This window comes from Stenella coeruleoalba, assembly GCF_951394435.1.
Source record: "Stenella coeruleoalba genome assembly, chromosome: 2".
Lineage (NCBI taxonomy): Eukaryota > Metazoa > Chordata > Mammalia > Artiodactyla > Delphinidae > Stenella > Stenella coeruleoalba.
In genome coordinates this window covers 147090687-147106139 of record NC_137147.1, presented here as the reverse complement: position 1 = coordinate 147106139, position 15453 = coordinate 147090687, and the positions used below count along the sequence as shown (strand labels likewise).

Here is a 15453-nt window from a genome sequence, read left to right as displayed (position 1 = left end):
TATCGTCCTCCCTCAGCACTTATGACCTACCAGCAGACATAATTTACTTTTAAAATTCTTACTTTTCCTTGTCTATTTCCTCTTCTAGAATGTATGCTCCCTGAGGGCAGGGGTGTCTGTCTGCTGATACACTGTAAGTGCTTAGAACTGTTCTGGCACAGAGAGAGTATAGGATAAATACTTTTGAATGGATGAATAAACCAGAACAGGGCACAGAAATATGGCCAGAGAAAAATACCCATGAACAAATCATGAAAATTATCCATTTGCCAAGATAACAAAAGAAGTGGCTATGAGAAAAGAAGTGTGTTTGCAGATCTGCAGGGTGGGGCTTTATTCATTCCCCAGAGCTTTATCCAGGGGCAAGCTTTATCCAGGGGCAGTACATCACCATGTCCAATTAAGACAGGGCTGCATTCAAAACAGAGAAGGGCTTAGAGCAGTTACGGGTTTTTGCATATGCATGTATCCCTGTACTTTTGCACACACTTTTCCCGCAGCCTTCAATGCCCCCGCCCCTTTTCATCCTCAGTCCCCAATCTGGTGAACTCCTATTCAGCCTCCAAGGCCTCCTCTAACCTGGCTTTTCCTGAGCCCTCAGGCTGAATTAGAGCTGGTTCCCTATCTGCGCGTGTGACCTTGTGTTATAGTTATCGGTCTCCAGGTCTTTCTTCCCTGAAAAAGTATGACTGCTAGGGTCACACTTTCAGTGCTCTAACTAGGACACTTCTGGGAAAACCAGGAGAGTTGGCCACCTTAAGGGTGAGCTCCCTAAGGGATCCTGCATCACTTTCCCTTGTTTTTCCAGAGTCCAAGTAAAATCCAGAGTCCAGAAGGTTAGTTAAACGGAAAACATGCAGATGTGCACTCCAGTCTTTAGGAACTAGACTGTGTTCTCTCTGAGCCTTTTGAAGATGAACTCTGCACAGCCCAGAACAAAATGAGAAAAATCAGTACGAACAAACCCTATTAGAAACAGAAGGTGCTTCTATGCTTGCCCTGCAGGCTGGTAAACGCTGAAGGACACAGCCTTAAAACATGCACACCGAATACACAGGTGGGGGCTTCCCTGGTGGCGCAGTGCTTGAGAGTCCGCCTGCCGATGCAGGGGATGCGGGTTCGTGCCCCGGTCTGGGAAGATCCCACATGTCGCGGAGCGGCTGGGCCCGTGAGCCATGGCCGCTGGACCTGCACGTCCGGAGCCTGTGCTCCGCGGCGGGAGAGGCCACAGCAGTGAGAGGCCCGCGTACCACACAATAAATAAATAAATAAATAAATAAATAAATAAAATACACAGGTGGTTCTCAGCCTTCAGTGCCTTGCTACTCAAAGTGTGGTCCGTGGACCAGAAACAGCAGCAGCGCCGGAGACCGTGTTAGAAATGCAGACTTTCAGGCGCTACCTTACACCTGCTAAATCAGAACCTGCAGCTTAAGAAAATCCCTGATTCATAGACACAGTAAAGATTGAGAGGCACTGCTTTAGGGCACATCAGAAACACCCGAGGATCAATGTCAACAGGTACTTTGCCAGCCTCACCACTGCGGATGTCGATTTGGGGCTCAATTTTGATATACGGCAAAGATTGAGAACTGCTGGCAATGTCTTTATCCCATTGCCCTTGTTTCTCAAAATGTGGTACTCGGACCACAGGTACCTGGTGTTTGCAACCAGGACAGATTTCTGAGCAATACCTGAACATGTGGAATCAGAATCTTGCAGGTGGGGTAAGGCCTGAAATCAGTATTTTCAATAAATTTCCCTGAATGTTCTTATGTATACCAAGGTTTACAGACCTCTGGGCTAGGAAAAGAAAATGATGGAGAAGGAATGACACAACAGCTTCTGCTTTTTTCTTAACCTGTCTGGAATTTCTTCACTAAAGTTCCAACTGACTTTTTGTAACATTGATCTTGAAGAACCAGTTCCTTTTATTTTCAGTCCACAAAGCTTAGATATGATTGGCTTTTCCAGAATTAAGCCCATAACCTGGGCCTGACCAATGAAAATATGCCTTCCCCTGGCCCACTGTGAATGCTTCAAGGCTGGGCCTAGGACTCAAAGTTTGTCAATGAGGTCAGCACTATTTCTAGAATCAATGGGAAAGAGATGCTCTTTCTCCTGGGTTCCTAAGCCATAGAATGTGAGTCTCGGGCTGCCGTTACTCATCTTCACTAACGTTTGGGGAAGTCTGCCAACACAGAAGAAAGCTGAGGCAGGTAGGGGTGGGGAGAGGTACAGGGTTAGAGGCCCATGCCCATCACACAGCCATGAGAACAGTTGTGTTGATTCAGTGTTTTAAAGCTGACTAGAGCACAGCTTGACATGAGGTATTAACTGAAGAGTGGATTCCAGGTCAAACAATTTGTGAAACAGTGCATTAAACACATTTCCACAGAGTTCACTTCTCAGGACTCCTCGGATGCTTTAACATGATGCCAAAGTGCACTATGAATTTCCAAAGATGTGGCATGTCACAAACATGGTCTTAAAAATATACATATTTATATATGGCACGTTATGATACAGTGTCCCTTGGAGAAAGCATGGGTTAACAGCTCACAAAATGTTTCCACACATATTATTTTATTTAATCCTTCCAACAGTTTTTGAGGGGTGCACTATTGGTGCAGATGATGAAAACAAGGCTAGAGGATTTGGGTGAATTACCCAAGGCTGCCAGCCGGCAGATGGCCCATCTAGTCCCACAGGGACCAGCCACAGAGCAGGATGGGGGTGGGGCAGCTCCTGTCTCCCAGCACTGTGGTCTTTCTGATCTTTTCCTCTGCTACCTGAGATGGAATTTCCTGGGAGGAAAACAAGCCAAGGAGTGTTGGTTGGCCTGTGTGGATATAGCAAGATTGCTGCGAACTGTACGTATGCTGATTGACGCAAACACAGCATAAATAAACTCCCGGCTTTTCTCTTTCGGGTGGCTCTTCAGAAAATCTTTGCAGAGACCATGACTCTAGGAGATCAGAAGCTAGACAGAGAGTTGCTACAGGAACAATAAAAAGAAGTCCTAATCTGTGTTTCTAATTTAAGTCAAGCTTCCCACGAGGTTAAAGAAAGTGAGATGTGTAGGCTTGGAGCAGCTCCTCTGCCCGGGTCCCTGGGTAACATTTAATCGCCTCCTCCGGCACATCCAGTCTGCTGGTGCTATGCCAGTATCATCAGACAGGCCCAGTTTTAAGCATCAAATTTTGGAACTTGTATACAAATCAAATTCAAGAATGCCCCCCAGATTCATCATGTACTGAGGCTAGATCTATCTTTCTATCAATGCTCGAAAGATTAAAAATGATAGAACTAGAAAATAAAACAAACAGTGTTTTCTGATGCAAAACCCATGCTCTTTCTGCTACACCACATGAGAAAGATTTGACAGGAAAGGATGAGGTTGAAATACCGGTCTCACTGAGATTTAGCTGTGTGGTCTTAAGCAATTCATACACCCTCTCTTGACAAGTTTTGTCAGCTATGAAATGGGAAATAATGTCTGTGCTGCAAGAGTGTTACGGGGATGAAATGTCACAGGTTATATGAAACTGCATTTTGAAATTTATGACCTGCAAGGCAAACATTATTTACAATACTTAACTGAGTATTACTACTACTGTTCTATACCTAATAATCAATCTCACAATAGAAATAAATATCAGAGCACTAAATTGAGAGGGGGGAGATAAAGGCAGATGTAATAAAATTGAAACTCTTTCCCTATCATGTTGTCCCTCATCCAGGTCCTGGTAAAACAAATGTACTCGTCTCTCTTATCCAAACACTTGATTTAAGAAAACAACAACAGACATTTCCAAAGTTCTTCACCATCGATGAAATGAGTTCACACCTATGGCGTTATTTCATTAATTCACACCGTATTTCCAAGGTCGCCCTCTGTTGCAAACCAGCAAAGCCTTTAATCATGAAACACTCCCCTCGTGAGGAAGACAGAGCTCGCGGCAAATCTCTTCCAGGCACAGGCAGGTGACACGCAGGGGCCTGCCTAAACTCCTAAGCCCGAATCACGCAGCAAGATCATGTTTTTGAAGAGTGTTTTTTACAAGGATCCCTTGGGGATAGTCCTGGTTTCCAGTCTTTCCCCCCATCTTCTGGCCACGGGCCACGTTTTATGTTGAAAATATAGCTAGCATCATTTTTATCACTTGGAGATTTCTCATATTTTTACAAATCCAATCTGGTATTCAGCACCTGCCTCTCTCTCAGAACCCAGATGCAGACACAGGCTCTAAGACGAACTTAGCATTTTAGTTCAACCAACATTTATTAAGTGCCCTTGAACGTGAGGCATGACGAAACTCCGTGATCTTTGCCACATGGGTCGACCACTGAGGCCGGCCACACCGAGCGCCGCCATGCAGGTGCTCTGAAGCCCGTCGGAGCAAAAGAGGCTTCTTTCGTGTAGAGAATATATAACGTAAAGGAAAACTTCAGCCTGTGTTATCACAGGTCTTTCTTTTCTGCGGGGCCATGCGTGCCGAGGAACAGAGAAATCTCTTTCATTTTAATTGTGAAACATTCCAGCTAAAAAACATCCTCATGGCTGGCATGTTTAATTGAGCTCCTGAGAGGCTGTGTCGGTGAGACTTCGGGATGAATCGCCTGCAGTCCCATTGGTCTCACCAAGAACCCACTGATGTTTCATAAATCCAAGTCGGTACAAATCTAATTGAGTTACCATGCTGAATTAGCTCACATCTAAATGGCATTCATGTCTACAAATGGAATAATTAGAGTCTAGAAAATGGGATATATCAAGTGGCATCCCAAGTGACAACAGAGAGGCATTTGTATTCATTCAATCAACTGCTTGGGAAAAAAAAAGCTGCTGCAAGGCTTGACTTGGGCTGGATGATTAGATGCCGTGTTTGGGCGCTTGGTTTCTCTTCTTTTTTTATATTGATATTTACCTGCAAGAGGCCCCTTCATTCATTCTTCAGATATGTGAAAAAGGAATATCAGATCAGAAGTTATTTTTAACCCCCCGGTTTAAAAAAGAAAAAAGAGAGGGACAGTCCCATTTCAGCCTACAGACCTGTTTGTTTTCAACAGATTGGAAATGGCTTCCTTATTTTTTTCCTTTTGAGCTTTATTCTTTTTTCTTCTGCTTTGGCTTCTAAGTACCCTGGTTAAGATGAATTCACACCCTGGGGGGCAGCTGGATTCAAATATGAATGCCAGACCATCCCCTATTTGAAAAGGGCCTAAGTACAGAATCATAAAAATAAAGCTCACATCTTGTCCAGAAAGGATCTCATTAAATGGTTTTATTTCCAAGTTATTTTAGTTGTGAAATTTTAGGATGTTTGAATTTAATGCTTCCTCGATTAATACTTCAGCTCAGCAAATATTATGAACAGGAAGAAGGCATTTTGACTATGCAGGCTAATGGCCTCCTTCTAATTCACACTGTAGCTTTCAATCTAATTTACATGCTTAGTTTATTTATTACCCCAATTAAGTTTTGCAAATAGTTTGCAATGAGGTCCCCATGACCTCATAACTCACAATTACTCTTGGGATCTCCTGCCCACTTTGGCACGTTTTGAATAATACTGCAATATCTTCCAGGAAAGGACTGTACTTAAAAAATGACGGATGGTGATTGTATCTTGTCCGTAAAAGACAGGATCTGAAATGTGTCTTTGGTCTGTTACTAGGTGTGTAGTTCACAAACCTAAGCATTTGGAATTGGCCATTTGTTTTCTCATCACCAGCCCTCCCTATGTCTGTTGACTTTCTCATCGAGGGTGGGGATGCTTCACTGTCAGAAGTCTGTGCCTGCTGCAGGCCAGCCCTTATAGCACACACGTAGTACATGGTACTATTTGATGGGGACCAAAAGACTTTACATCCTGACCCTACTTCCATTCTTCAATTTAATTTGTTCGTTAAAAATTTGACCTGGTGGGCTTCCCTGGTGGCACAGTGGTTGAGAGTCCGCCTGCCGATGCAGGGGACACGGGTTCGTGCCCCGGTCTGGGAAGATCCCACATGCCACAGAGCGGCTGGGCCCGTGAGCCATGGCCGCTGAGCCTGCGCGTCCGGAGCCTATGCTCCGCAATGGGACAGGCCTCAACAGTGAGAGGCCCGCATACCGCCAAAAAAAAAAAAAAAAAAAGTAAATAAATAAAAAATTTGACCTGGTGAAATCCAAACTAAGTCCGTAGTCTAGTTCATAGCATTGTGCCAATGTTACGTTCTTAGTTTTGACAAATGTACCATTGTTATGTAAGATGTTAATACTAGGGGAAGCTGGGTACTATCTTTGCAACTCTTCTGTAAATATAAAATTACTTCAAAATAAAAGGTTTTAAAAACCCTTTCTATCTGCAATCCAAAAGTCTAGTAATATCTTTATAAGAGTCTCCTATTAAAGTCCACTTCAGGGAATTCCCTGGCAGTCCAGTGGTTAGGACTCGGCGATTTCACGGCCATGGGCCCAGGTTCGATCCCAGGTCAGGGAAGCTGCTGTAAGCTGCTTGGTGTGCAACCAAAAAAGAAAAAATGGTCCACTCAAGAGTGGACCAACCTGAGTCTGAAGCCCCCTGTGGGATGGTTGCGGCAGGGATTTGGGGGGCGGGTAATGGGAAATGGAGAGGCCCTGGGCTCAGGTCCTGGCTCTGACATGCACCAGCCAGAAACCTTGGACAATCCCCTTAATCTCTATGTACCCCAATTTCCTCATCTGATTGGAGGTGTCATCAATAATACCACTAATCAGGGCCCAGAAAGGAATCAATGTGAAAATAATGACTATGCTTTAGGAAACTAAAAAGTTGTACAAATTTTTATTCAACACCTCTGATGGAGGTGAGTGTCAAGGGCAAAATAGAGCTGCGGCGTGAACAATACCTTAAGATATTATAGAAATCATGGAAAGAGTCTTTGGTGCGAACTTGCCAAATCTACCTTTACAGATGAGAAACCCAGAGCGCAGAAAGTGACTCGTCCATGGGTCATGGTCAGACACAGAACTCACACCCCCTGCTTCCCTAGCCCATGCTTTTTCCTCTAGGCTATGTTTCCCAATGTTGTGTTCCGGACTGGCCCTGACAAAGGTCAAGCAAAATGATCTGCTGGGTGTTTCCTTTCCAGTTTTGATTTGAAAAGCACCCCCTCCACAACTCTAAGATGTTATTAGTATGTAATCACAAGCACTTTCGAAACTAAAAGGCTTGCCTGTTAAGGATGGCCTAGTTATTAATGCAGAGAAAATGTGTTAAGATAAATGGAATCGGAGTACTGCATAGAAGTGGGAATTCCAGGAGCCCGATGATATCCAGCTACATGAAACATCTCTACAGACCTGTCCTACAACATCTGAGACTAAACACCCTGAAATCTAAGCTCATCTAACACCAGAATCCACTCCTGTTTTCTCCATTTTCCTCGCAGCATCACTCTCCTCACTGTTCTCCAGGTACCAAATCTTGGAGTTGCTTTTCTCTTTCTCTGTCACTGTGTTAAGTTAACATCTTATCTGAATTCCTCTTGGGAACAGAATCTAAGTCTAACTCATCTTCGCAAACTCCCCAGCATCTCACAGGATGCCTGATGCCTCTCTCATATCAGGTGTTCAAGACTGTTTCATGAATGTACCTATGGGAAAGCTCTTACAAGAAATCTTTCAAAAGCTCACGTTGGGCTTCCGCAAGGTCCCAAAGGAAGAGGATTTCTCTCTGCTTCTTTTTATACCTGAAATCATGCAATACTAAAATATAAATTAATCCCTTTCACTGTAGGCTGGGCTAATGGATTGATTACCCTGCACAGATCAGATCCCCAAAGAATACTCGGAAGAGAATCTCTCTAACTGCCAGGTTAAAGGAGACTGCATTCTTTAATATTAAATATTTCCACTGTAGGTTACTATGCATTTCATTAATGGGTTACATGTTTGTTATTCTAATCTGTGGATGGGTCCATTTCTCTCCATACTGTAATTTACATTATGCTATTTCCCTTGTTTGTGTTAACACCCTATACTGGTAATTCAATACCTGAATATGTATTTTTGAAATAATCAAATAATCAAATGCAAGTTGCCTTAACATTTTGAATGCTGCACCCAGCAAAAGTTCACAGGTGTGCAAAAGTGACCTGGTTGAAATCTTAAATAGGCTTGTTAATTCCAATCTGGGTCAGTAAAGGTGAGAGTTTGCAACTAGCTGAAATCAATTTATCCTTTACCTGGACTTTTTGCAGCAGAGGACTGACATGGGATCGGTGGCTCAGTCTACTCAGCTTTCAACGCAAAAGTTTTCTTTCTCTTGTGAGCTAACAAGAGGAAGCTTTGGGGAAAAGTCATCTTGGCTAAGGGTCATCTTGGCTGACAATAATTGAGAGAATTCTGGTACGGTTTTGTGTATCTATGAAGTCCTGGATTCATTTATACAAGCCATTTATTTGTCTGAGAAATAGAGAGGAATAGAGAATCAACGGGAAAGATAAAGCCCCAGTGCTCTGCCAGTACAAACACAGAAAGAGTCAAACGTTCTGGGTGGCATAAGGAAAAAAAAAACGTAGCTCTCTTTATCAAGGATAAACATTTCTGTTGCTTTTAGCTGCACCTAACAGAGACCCTAAGTCAAATGGCTTAATAAAAAAGGAAATGCATTACCTGATGAGGAAGTCCCAGGTTGAACAGCTCCACCAGCACCTTGGGGCTGTCATGAAGGGCCCAGGTCCTCTCCATCTTTTCCCTCTGACAATGTTGACGTGTCAGCTTTGCCCTCAGACTGGCTCCCTTCGTGGGCCAGCAGATACAGGATCACTTCCGCAGGAAGAAGTAGGCCAGTTCTTCCTCATGTCTCGTTGTAAGACAAGGCATCATTTCTAGAAGCCCAAAGCAGATTTCCACTTGAGTTGCACTGCTTAAAACTTAGCCACATGCCTTCCTCTCAACTAATCACTGGCAATGGAAGTGACATTACTGGGCTTGGGTTAGCCTAAGCAGGATTTACCCTTTGAGCTATGGTCATGTTCCCTGGGGAGCAGACACCTAAATAAACTTGAGTTTATGTTTGCAAGAAAGACGGGAGGAACAGACATTGGTAAGTAACCCATAGTGCAACACACACTCTGTAGAGTGACATGGGATCACACCTCTACAACTGAACTCTTCTTCTGCCACAACATCTGTTAGACAGATGCAAAGAAATCAGTAATTCTAACACCCTACAGGATGCTTCCTTAATTAGAGATAGAAAGGGGGAGATGAAATTACACTAGGAAAAGTTCTCCAACCTCTGACTTTACATGTGAATCATAAAAAGTGCTTTTACTTGTGGGATCATACACAGAGATGACAAATAGGAAACTGCTTCTCTGAGAGCTTGGAAACAAAGTCTGTACATAATGTGTGACTAACTGGCAGGAAACAAGGAGCCTGGGTTTAGGAAATTCCAAAATTCAGTCAAGGTGATTTGGGATGCATTTCTTAAAGATGGACCAGAGATGGGGTTATAATTCCATAACCCATAACCGAATCAACATCAATGCCTTCTGTCAGGAGGAAGAGGTATATAGAGAGCGGTTTAGAAAAACCATAGAATATTTTAAAAAGAAGAATCCTGCAGGCAATCGCTGTCAGTGCCCATCCGCAGCAGACTGTAGGGAAGCCTTCCTTGGCGAGGTTAACAGTGCCTCATACTCAGCATTAAGAGCGCTGAGAAGCTCTCTGACATCAACAAGCTCCTCATAAGCGGGCCTCTGTTAGCTCTTCCTACAGGGGATGAATACACTGGGCAGGTATATGTGTGCAATCTGACCTCTAGGCATGTATACTTCTTGCTGTGGCCTGAATATTGTCCTCACCTCCAATTTCATGTGTTGAAATACAAACCCCCAAGGTGATGGTATTAGGAGGTGGGGCCTTTGGGAGGAGATTAGGTCATGAGGGCAGGGCCCTCATGAATGGGATTAGTGCCCTTATAAAAGAGGGCTGAGAAAGCCCTTGCCCCTTCCATTATGTGAGGTTACGGCAAAAAGGCAGCCATCAATGAGGAAGGGGGCTCTCACCACACATGGGATCTGCTGGTGCCTTGATTTGGACTTTCCAGTTTCCAGAATTGTGAGAAATTAAGGCATATCTTTTATAAGATGCCCAGTCTCTGGTATTTTGTTATATCAGCCTAAACAGACTAAAACACTTATTGTAAAGTAATGAACTTACTTCCTGATACCATAACAGATATTAGGAGTCCCACATATAGTAGGAGAGCTATGTACAGACACACCTGGATGCCAGTATGTATGTAATTTTTTCAGTTAATGTCATCTTTCTCCCAGAGCTAGATCCACTCCAGGTCAACAGACAAAACCCAAATACACATGGACGTGAGAAGTTCACTGAGGCAAGTGTCACCTACACGGTCTCTCAATTGATTATTCAATCATTTGTTTTTGCCAACTTCCATAACTAGGAATTCTCCAGACTATCAATCGGTAAATAATGGAAATAGTCTGATGATCTTTATTAATAAGACAAGAAAACTCTTCCATTTTTATACCAAACGTCTTCAACTAATTCAACCTGACAAAATCTACAAAGCTTACCATCATAAAACCTTATTCAACTAAAAATTCCAGCCTATAATTTTTGTTTACTACACTTAAGTTTTACGGGAAAGGAGTCACTCGGATAAGCTTATATCGAGTGTTTAGTGTTTAATGCCACTTCCCTGGGATCTATAAAGATTCAGCTCAACCTCCTGTACCTTCTTCATCTCCACTCTCAGGCTCCAAGATGCTAGTTCACAATGGGACTGGAGAATGGGGAGGTTGCAAACATCTCAAGCATCAGGAAAAAAATTCAAGTACTTCCATAAGATTGTAACATGAAAAAATAATCGAAGAGGCATTTCAACAAGAATTGCAACCAAAATATTTCTGATTAACTTTTGGGCAATTTATCAAAACTCTGAGCAATCTGTTCCTAACATAGAGTTGTTTCTTGTAGCCATTCAAGTGTTATTCTTCCACCAGATGGAAACTCTTCAGATGTGCCTTCCCTTTCGGAGAGCTCTGTCCTCATTAAAACACAGTCTGTGGTCTTCATTTATTCAAATTTGCACTCTCTAGCCCCTGGCATACAGGGGGCACTCCTTATTAAGTGGCAATGGATAGTCATTGCTAGAGGTAGTGGGGTTTCCTGTAGGGATAAGGTGTTTCTTGCTATGAACTTGCAACATGCAGGAAACCAAATGTCAAGACGGGTTCATTGATTAACCGGGAAAATTAACTTTTTCCCCCAATATTGAAAGTGGATGCAACGCTGAAAACAAAGACATGCCTATTCTCCAGTTGGGCTGCAAAAGGAGGCTGCTTGCTTTCCTTTAAATTTTTGCATAAAACCAACATCTCTCTCTTATATTTAACTGCATCATTGAAAGAACCCAGTCTTTCTTTTATTATTCTAAATACCACCGCATAAATCTGAAACTAAGGCAAAACAGAGGACCGAAAAGCTCAGTGATATTTAAATCAGCAAAATGTAGACCACACACTCAGCTGTGTTCACATTTTGTTAAAATGATATGTTTTAAAAACCAATTAGTAGAGTGCGTTATGTATGGACATAAATACTCTGTTACTAACAAGCTGGCATGAGAAGACCGTGAGAAAAGCCACTCGATGAGGATCCATCAGGAGTGGCCATTCCTGATATCAGATGATGCTCAGGCGTCTCTAGTGACAGCGGGACAGTTGTCATCATCAAGGAATGTAATGATAACTTGGTCTCTGCATCCCATCCTGAAGCATCAACTCTGACAGTTCATATGTCCATTTCAGTGTATGCGCTTATTGTTCAAAGTGTGGTCCAAGAACCAGCAGGGTCAACATCACCTGGGGGATTGACAGGCAGACCCTTAGATCTCATGTGTATTCATTTACCCACCTATATACATGCGCATAAACACACACCTCCCGCTCCACGCCCCCATGTTACCTCCTCAACCATACCTGCACCCCCAAGATACTGAATCATAATCCTCCTTTTAGAATAGCCTCAAGTGATTCAAATGCATGTTCAAGTTTGACAGGCACTGCTGTATATCACTCTAAAGTAAATACCTTTTCTTCAATGTCCCCCACTTTACTGGGTTCCACCACAAAAAGCACATAACCCAAGTGATTGTTTATCATATACAAAACACAGAAAGAGGAAATTTTCCCCAAGGAGGAACAGACCGAATAGTATTAACAGTGCTTTAAACTGTAATGAATTCCCAGTCTAATTCACTATGAGGTTTCAATTTATACCACATTTAGAGTACTCCAGGTTCAAGTAATCACTGCAGTAATTAGCTTACTTCCAGTCCTCCAAAATAAACCTACTAATTTTTGCAATCAGCCTTCATTTGGTTAATCACCAGTTTAATTGATTTAATTAGTTTGATCTGCAAAATTAGTCAAGTGTAAATACTGTTTTGTAAACAGAGTTTAGCTCCAAGCTGTAAGATAGGGAATTCTAATTCAAACGTAGAGTTAATAACAAAACCCACACATGCAGGATTTTGTCATGGAATAGAGCAGTTTTAAGTTTTCAAGACAGGCCCGTGAAGGTTCTGGTGAATGTTTTGGAAATGTGCTATTGTAATTACAATATTGACTAAACTAAGAGGAACCCCCCCACCCCCTCACCCCCCACCCCCCATCCTTCTCAGCCAATTTTAACACCATACAGTGATGATGTTTTGAAGATGATTATAAAAGGAACTCTTTGTCATTTCTCTTTTTAAATGAGCTAACTCAAATAACCCTAATATTGAGAGTTGTCCAGATTTGAATTTCATGTTATTTTTAATATTTCAAGCCTTGCCCACTAAAGGATATTTTAAACCTTTCCTGAAACAAATTGTAATACAGTAATTGACTTTTTAAAGCAAACACGTCTGCTTGTATTAACAATATGGAATTCTGAAGATGTAGCACACTCTGTGATGCAAATTACTTCTTCACTTTTTACTAGTTTTTAAATACATTGAATTTGACAAGATAAAAATTGCATTTAAATGCCCCTAAATAAATTCATTCATAAGTACTAAATTCAGTAGATTCCCTGTTAAATAAGATAGTCTTTCCATCTAAAACCTCTGCCTGGTATATTGTAAACGAGGGGGGAACTAGGTAGGAAGGTCATTGTTTGTAGACTGTATTTCCCCAGATTGCTTCTCATTACTGAGCCACTATTAATGCCATCTCTTTGGAATTTTCCACACCTTTGCTTGATATATTTTTTAATTTAATTGTTATTTGAATATTTTGGGATTCCATTAGTTGTGCTGCTAACCAAAATGTTTAACCTGGATTAAAAACTACGTTGGGAGAGTGCTGCTACAAAGAATTTATCACATTGTTGAGAAGGCAAAAGACAACAGTATGAGTAAATACCCAAATTGGGCCACCTAGTTACAATTTTTACAGTGTAATGAATGCTGAGACAGGGGCTAGGAGTAGGGGCATAGGAGCAGCCTGTGACTATATGCCCATTAACTGCCGTTGACATTTTTTTAAACTTTTTATTTTATACTGGAGTATAGTTGATTAACAATGTTGTGTTAGTTTCGGGGGTACCGGGGGGGGGGTACGGCAAAGTGATACACGCATCTATTCTTTTTCAAATTCTTTTCCCATTTAGGTTGTTACACAATATCGAGCAGAGTTCCCTGTACTGTACAGTAGGTCCTTGTTGGTTATCCATTATATTTATTTTATTTTAGATTATTTTTTCTTTTTGATGTGGACCATTTTTAAAGTCTCCTTTGAATTTCTTACAATATTGCTTCTGGGTTTTTTTTATGTTTTGGTTTTTTGGCCGAGAGGGATCCCAACTCCCCCACCAGGGACCGAACCCATACCCCCCGCATTGAAAGGTGAAGTCTCAACCACTGGACCGCGAGAGAAGTCCCTTGGTTATCTGTTTTAAATACAGCAGTCTGTACATGTCAATCCCAAACTCCCTGACTATCCCTCTCCCCTACGTTTCCCCTCTGGTAACCTTAAGTTCCTTCTCTAAGCCATTAACATTTAAAAAAATCTGTTTATCAGTTTAGAAAAGGGGTGCGGTCTTTTGTTCCAAACACAATGTTGAATTTATCTGCAAAGTATACATTTGTCAGGTCTATAAGCTTTCATGTTGCCTCAGCAATGCTTTCTTCTAACTTGGTATTTTTGTTGTATTCCAATAAACTTTTTATGGCTATTAAAATTTGGATTCATATAATTTTCACACGTCATGAAATACTTTTTAAAATTTTGTCCAACCACTTAAGGTTATGACAATGCTTAACTCACAGGCTGCACAAAAACAAGTGGCAGCCAGATGTGGCCATGGTCTCCCCATCCCTATTCTAGTTATTATGGGGCAACCAGGAATTAGACATGGGGGATCAGCAGGTGCTAAAGAAAAAGAAAAAAAGGACCAGAAACTTCTATACAAACATGAGTTCCTAACTGCCTCCTTTAAAAATCTTTAGTGCAGAATCAGAACTACTCCCTTCCATTCCGGTTACCTTTAGTGTTCACTTACACCCTTTTGGTGACATTTTCCCTATTGAATATTGTTCTAAATTATTATTACTTTAACTCAATTTCACTTGAAGCAAAATACGATGGTTGTGGGGAGGGGGACTGGTTGAAAATTGGATGTGATTTGTTCTTTCTGTTCTTCTGTAAAATGACTGTGTGTCCCCAGATCTGTTCTGGAAGGTTTTGCAGATACACAATGTGGGTATTTAGTACTCATTTCTCACTATTCCTGAGAAGGCCATTGGAACCATCACCAGTGGGACTGGATAACTGTGTTTCAATAAGCGCTTAATTGTCTACAAATTCCCCATAGGTAAAAGATGAGGAGGCTAAAATGTATTTGTCTCAATTGTTCCATTAATATTGCTGGAAACGTCCAAAAGACAGAAAGAGCTTTTTTTTTTTTTTTTAATGAGTCTGATTTAATCTATATCACTTTGACAGCCACAGAAGCTTGCTTGGAAGTTTTAACCATATCCTAGCAGGTGCAGGACTTTGGGGGAGGTCATTCAATCTCTCTGAGCTGAAACATCTTTTCTGTAAAGTAGGTTCACAGCAAGTGCCTTGAGGACCTTGGGACATTGAACCGATGACCCGGGAACACTCCTACATGGGGAAAATGCACGTAGAAATGCTTTGTAAAAATGACAGTGATTCAAAAATGTGGGGTTCCGTTAACACACATATATTGAGCACCGTCTAAGCATAGGAGGCAGAAAGGGATAAGTGGAGGTAAAATGGGCTAAAGAGTAGTGTAAGCAAACGCTGTTTGTGTTGGAACACCCAGCCTTCCTGGTGTGTGGCTGCCCGCAAAGCCTTGGCAAAGGAGACAGCTAAGCAAAAGGAGGGGATGGAAGGAGCATTTTATGCAGTGAGAAAGGCATTGTTCTTTCATCA

General features: G+C 41.9%; 1 long non-coding RNA gene across 4 annotated transcripts in view; it reads right to left on the bottom strand.

Annotated features, from left to right (window-relative positions):
- The window catches only part of LOC307181736, a 420065-nt gene that overhangs the window by 21208 nt on the left and 383404 nt on the right, over window positions 1-15453 (bottom strand). For all 4 annotated transcript variants that reach the window (XR_013827015.1, XR_013827016.1, XR_013827017.1 and 1 more), the window contains one exon: window positions 8645-8859. This is a non-coding gene — a long non-coding RNA (uncharacterized lncRNA). The remainder of the gene's footprint in view (window positions 1-8644; window positions 8860-15453) is intronic.